Source organism: Falco rusticolus, chromosome Z (genome assembly GCF_015220075.1).
Source record: "Falco rusticolus isolate bFalRus1 chromosome Z, bFalRus1.pri, whole genome shotgun sequence".
Taxonomy (NCBI): Eukaryota; Metazoa; Chordata; class Aves; order Falconiformes; family Falconidae; genus Falco; species Falco rusticolus.
The window spans coordinates 84,500,714-84,506,452 of record NC_051210.1 but is presented as its reverse complement, the minus strand read 5'-3'; the positions used below and the strand labels follow the sequence as shown (position 1 = coordinate 84,506,452).

Sequence of the window (5,739 nt, the reverse complement as noted above, 5' to 3'; positions counted from 1 at the left end):
TTAATGTTCCAAACGTCTATTTTAATTTGGTGCCAAAATAAGAGTCAGAGTTTCACTACATCAGTTAATTGGCTTCAGTATTCTATTGTCCTGATCAATTCAACGGGAAAAAGAAAACCCCAAGCTGGCCTTGTTTTTCAGAGGTAATCACAACCCCATTGATTCCAATGAAATCCACATTCCTAATGATGACATTATAATGATGATTCCTTAAGATGACTCATGCTTTGCAATGGGAATCTGGAATCATTTGTAGTGGACTATGTATTTCCCACATATTATGGTGCTTTTGCTTACAAAAGACAGAGCAGTCATCCGGACATACATGTAAAAAAGGTTATTTATTGCTCAGCACAGTAGGAAAATGTATTGCTACAGCTCACATATTTTTCTGATTTGATGTCTTGTCTACTCATAGCTATTTAGTGTGATAATGGCGTTTGATAGACTGGACACAAACACCATTGTCACACTCCACAGCTCTGGTAGTAGTAGATCATTAGTTCATGGAACAATTAATATACACACATTCCAGACTTCAGCATGGGGGCTTCAAAGATCTGCAAAACACAGAGAAAAGACCATGTTTATGCATATTTATACATGGTAAATCAGGATTCTCATCAGGAAGTGGGATTTTGAATTCTGAATTTCTTTGAGGTGAATATTTTGTTGCAGCTAGCTGTAGTAATCTAAAGCTAAGTAGGCAAAGAAGATGGGCAGGCACCTTGAGAAAGTAATCGGTTCCTGTCCTAAGGGACAAATTTATGAAGGGAGGGATGATTCATTTTCTGCAAGGACTGGTGTCTTTCTCTTATTAGAGACGGCTCAGCCTGACTTTTATAGAGCTGTCTTAGATCTGAGGAATAATGATGCTAAATATTGTATTTGTTTTCCATATACTTGTTTTTACCAACATTCTAGAGCTAGCCCGCTTACAGCAAGTTGGTCTGTACCCGTAGTCCCACTTCACCTGTTTTATTCAATGCAAGTTCTTCTATCACATGTCAACACCTATCTGACAGTGAATTAAGCACTTTAACTAACATAGGTCATTCTGGTGTTTCATTTCTTCCCAGGACAGTTTTTTCAGTTTAATAGGATAGAGCATGTTTCTGTGTTTAGTCTGCAAGTATAATAACATTTCTGCACATCCTCAGTGAGTATAAAAAATCTGTAGAACATCCTGTTCATCAGGAGTGGACTAAGAGCACAGTGATTTGCAAAACCATGGAAATTCAGTTATGTGCCATCTTCGCATTTAAATGCTGCAGAGAAGCAGAGCAAACAGAGAAAGGGGAGCACAGGGAACAAAGGAAGTTAGAAACCTTGGGTGCTTGGGTGAACAGTAGTAGCCTTTGTCTCTTACTCTTCCGTGTGTCTGGGTTTTCCTCAGTCTATGAAGACTGTCAACTAGTGTGATCATCTATGAAAGATCTATTGGATATTAACTGGAAGAACACTGACCTGTGCAGGTAGAATGTAGCTTTGTGAAAGTGCAAGCCAGCTTGTGAATGCTCATTAATAGGAATGGCAAAATAATATTAGTAACTAATAGATAACGGTAATGAAGTTGTCTAACTTGAAGAAAGAAAAAAAATAAAAAGGAAAAGAACATGAGACAGACCACAGTATGAAGTTCCTTTACTCCCATGGAACTGGTAAAAATCTTTCAAGGAGAGCAAAGTATGTTAAACATTAATGTTCCATTTTGCCTGATTTGGGGTAGATTTTATATATGCTGAGTACTGAAATGTTTTTTGTAGCTACTGAAAACTTGAACTTTCTGACTTTAAAAAGAATGCTGTATGGACTGGTTAGAAGCTTCATGGGAGGGGACAGATTTGTCTTTTTGTGCCAAGAGATGAGAATGGAATGTCTTGCTATAACACTTTTCAACTATCCCTCTCATTTATTTTTTTTTAAGCTGAGTAAATGAGCTCCCATTTTTACATATTCGGGAGCATTTGCTACTCATATGTAATAAAACTAGACTCTCCAATAGTCTTCTGGATCTGGTTGCATTTTAGCAAAGACTATTAAGCAAGTTAAAGCATTCAAAAAGGTAGACTTTCAGAGAGCTCCTCTTATGGGTTTAGCCTTCCTGTCAATCTCATTTTGTATCTTCCCTAATTCACTGCCCTGGTGATGTGTCACTGCCACACATTAATAGCCTTACTGCCTCTGCTTTATTCTCAGTCTGCTGTCAGCACTCCCATCATGCATTCAAGCTGAGAAACAAGAGTGAGCACCACAAATCTCTATCATCAGCTGTTTGTAAAATCTAAATGTATCAGGTACGTATGCTGAATGTGGTACAACTATGGAGGAAAGTCACCTCTCTGTACTTGTTGAGACCAAGTGGTTGCCATCTGAAATACCAGCTTTTGTGAGTAGGAGAGGCAGTCCCTGGCTTGAGTCAGGGCGTGCTGCAATTTGTGAGATGTGCAGCAGCTCTGAGTGCCCCAAAGTAAGAGACTGTGTATAGGCAGCTACCACTAGGTAGCAAGCACTGGAGCTTGGGGGGAGTAGAACATGGCTCTCTGAAGGAAATGATCCAGGGAAGAATCTGCTCTCCAGATGAGGTGCAGGTTGAGGGCAACTGCAGACAGTGGAAGGAGCTGTAACAGGAAATTATTACAGGTAAGGGCGTAGGGCTCCCAAATACAGATGTTTATATGCAGACTATCGGGTAGGGAAATTTAGCTCATTCTATTCCACAGCACCAAAAATTGAAGTGCTAGGAGAGTGGAGACATTAATGCACACAAACGAGCTGGCTGCCTACATGTACTGAATACACCTGAAGCACCAGCATACCTGCACAGCATAACAGGTATTTCCTCTCCAATCCTTACCTTTTGATCCAACTTTGTGTATTTTCTGGATCTTTTTCTTAAATGTAATCTAATTCAACCAGTGTTGATCAGTCACTGCAGACTCATTAAGGCTCTGGACCAATTTAGCTACAGATTTGCAAGTACATCTAATCAAACCTCAGTGGAAGTATGAACTGGCAGTAGCTCAGCTGAGTCCTGAGTGGCCCTTGGCTGGTAAATAGCAGACAAATGAACCTTCACTGACTGGTTACCAGGTCAGACTGTTCTGTATTTCAAACATGATTATTACTACTGCTCTTTCATTCCCATCCTTGTCAAGGAAGCAAACCTGTAGGTGCTTGGGCAGGGCTGAAACTTTTCCGAGTGCTTTTCAACTTTCACTTATTTTGTCTGTGTTTTGAGTCTGCACGTGCTGCAGAGGGAAGGAGTTGTGCACTTGAACACATACACAGAACTGCCAGGCAGATTTGCAGATCCATAGGTCAGGCCACTGTGCAATTACAGCTATGAAGGAGACATCTCTCAAGGAAGGAAAGTAGCTGCAGCACACCCTGTGCATCAAAGTGGCGCTGAGTCTTTTGAAATAATGATAGCAAGTACACAGTCACATCCTGAACATACTTTGCTTAGACAGGATGCAGTTTGCAGCTGTAGACCTGAGGTCCATGAGGCTATTTTTAATAAAAGTGCCTATTCTATACTTGCTGAAAATGAGAAATGAATGCCAAAGGAACATGTGCTGTACATTGCTTTCCAATTCATCACAATATTAGGGTTTTTTCCCCTTACCTTTCCCCATGCACATTTTACTCAGCTTTCTCTCTGCAGCAGGGAAGAAGAGTCAGGCAAGATCCTACTCTAATTAAGCTCTCTGAGCAAAAATCTGACAATCACTGGCAGGTATAGTGCAAAGAGCAGTAGCGTCCTGGCAGAAGTGCCTGTAGACTTTCCTGTAAGATGTATATGACAGTATATAGGCAGGCAAATGCAAGCAGGTAGTTCTATAGTTCCACAACTACATGGAAGCTTCCAGCAATTAAACAGGAGTATTTCCAGACAAAAGGTAATGAAAGAAAGAGAAATAAATGGCCACTAATTTTTAATACTGTAATGGAAACAATGGGAAAGTTACATGTCAGTACAGGGAGAAAGCAAAGTGTAAACATCAGGGAAAAATATATCCATTTTTTACTTCTCTTCTGCTAGACATTTGTATAAAGAATATTACTGGAATGTTCCGGTTCAGAAGATCATTGTGACAACCAAGAGGGTTTTTCAGAAGTATCTTGATGGATCACAGAACCTGTCCTTTTTGTGTATCTGGACTTGGAAGCATTCCAGTAACCCCAATGAAGTCTAACCAGACTTACCCTCAGCTTTGCCACCTCCTGCCGCACCCCCCCCTTTTTTTTTTTTAAACAATAAACAATTTAGGGTGGCTTGCCCATTGACAGTAATAAAAGCCTTATGTCTTTAAAAAAGTGCAGACAGAGGTCACTATGTACAAGACATTCAATTCTGTTAAATTATACAGGCAGGCGACAGGCATTGGTGGATATTTTGGTATGCTGAAATGTGTACTATTCAAAATTCACCTGCACTATTTTATTTTTGTTAATACATTTTAGCATTTCCTTTTCCTCACATGAATCAAGCACAGGAAAGCACTTACCATCTGACACAGCTGCCAAATGATCCTCTGGTGTGTTGTTAGGACTTGTCAGAACTGAGATTCTCTTGCATGACATTTTGCTGAATATCACTGTATTCGGATCTTTGGAGGTCTTGTATTGCTTTGACGAGTGCCCAGCAGTGGTCAGCTGTTGAAAGCCTCTGTTTCCAGTGGACAACTTTCCCTCACCCTTTATGGGATCCTGGGGTTTTAAAGTAAACAATTCATTCTCTTTCTGATAAGTCATATTACAATATTGATCTGGGGGAGGGAGATGGCCCTCACTGCACAGAGCCAGTCACCTTTAGTCAAACAGACTAAGGAATGGAAAAAAAGCTCTGGAATCTCAATTTTCTCTGTCCCTTCAGAGAAAGCGTATGTGGGTAGAGAGTAATGTAAAAATATAGGGTTTTTTTTCAGCTGCCTGTTCTGCTTAACCCTGAGATGAGTCTTCATATTAATTGCTTACTTCTTCCAGCAAGACTGATTTCATCAGTTCCTCAGATCACAGTGCTAATCTTACTGTTCACTGCTGGGTCTTACTAATCTTTTTTTCATTTTTTAGTTTTTTTAGCAGTATTTTCTGCTCAGGAAATTTCAGAATTCTCAAAGATCCTGTCACATTTTTAACAGGTTTTACTTTCCAGCACAACTATGAGAAGGGGGAAAAAGGAAGACTTCAGTTAAGCCTTTCTGAACACCAATAGCAAAACCAGGAACTACACACATGTTTGAGAACCTCATCCAGAAAATCAACAACTAGACTGTTGCATAAACCCCAAATTTAGGGCATGATAAATTTAATATTTTTTGTGAAGGCTAGTAAGGGATTTGAATTTGAGACTTCTCTGAACACAAATTGAAGTCACACCTTCAGTATGATAACCTTCCTGATAGTTAAGTAAATAGTATTTCATTGCTTACTTCCATTACTGTGCTTCTATTCCATTAGAATATAAATATTTTGTAATGGTCTTAATTAACAGTAATTTTTTTTTTTTTTTTTGGAAAAGCAAAGTTCTTAATGTAACGTTTCAGAAAAGTGAGGAACCAGGTCAGTTTACTGGTTTTGGCTGTATGGATGTGTCTATCCAGCAGTAGAAAACCACCATGAAATCAAATCTGGAAAAAAATATGTCTTGCACTCTCCTTGTTTTTCAGTTTTAGTGTAACTAGACCTTCGATAGAACACAAATGCAGCTTCTGTCCTTGTTAATCTAAGGACTTC

General features: G+C 39.4%; 1 long non-coding RNA gene across 1 annotated transcript; it reads right to left on the bottom strand.

Annotated features, from left to right (window-relative positions):
• LOC119141676 lies at positions 1 to 4,773 on the bottom strand. Its single transcript, XR_005102011.1, has 2 exons — positions 4,512 to 4,773; positions 1 to 560 (listed from the first exon to the last, which is right to left on the bottom strand). It is a non-coding gene; the product is annotated as an uncharacterized LOC119141676 (long non-coding RNA).
• Positions 4,774 to 5,739: the final 966 nt, after the last annotated feature.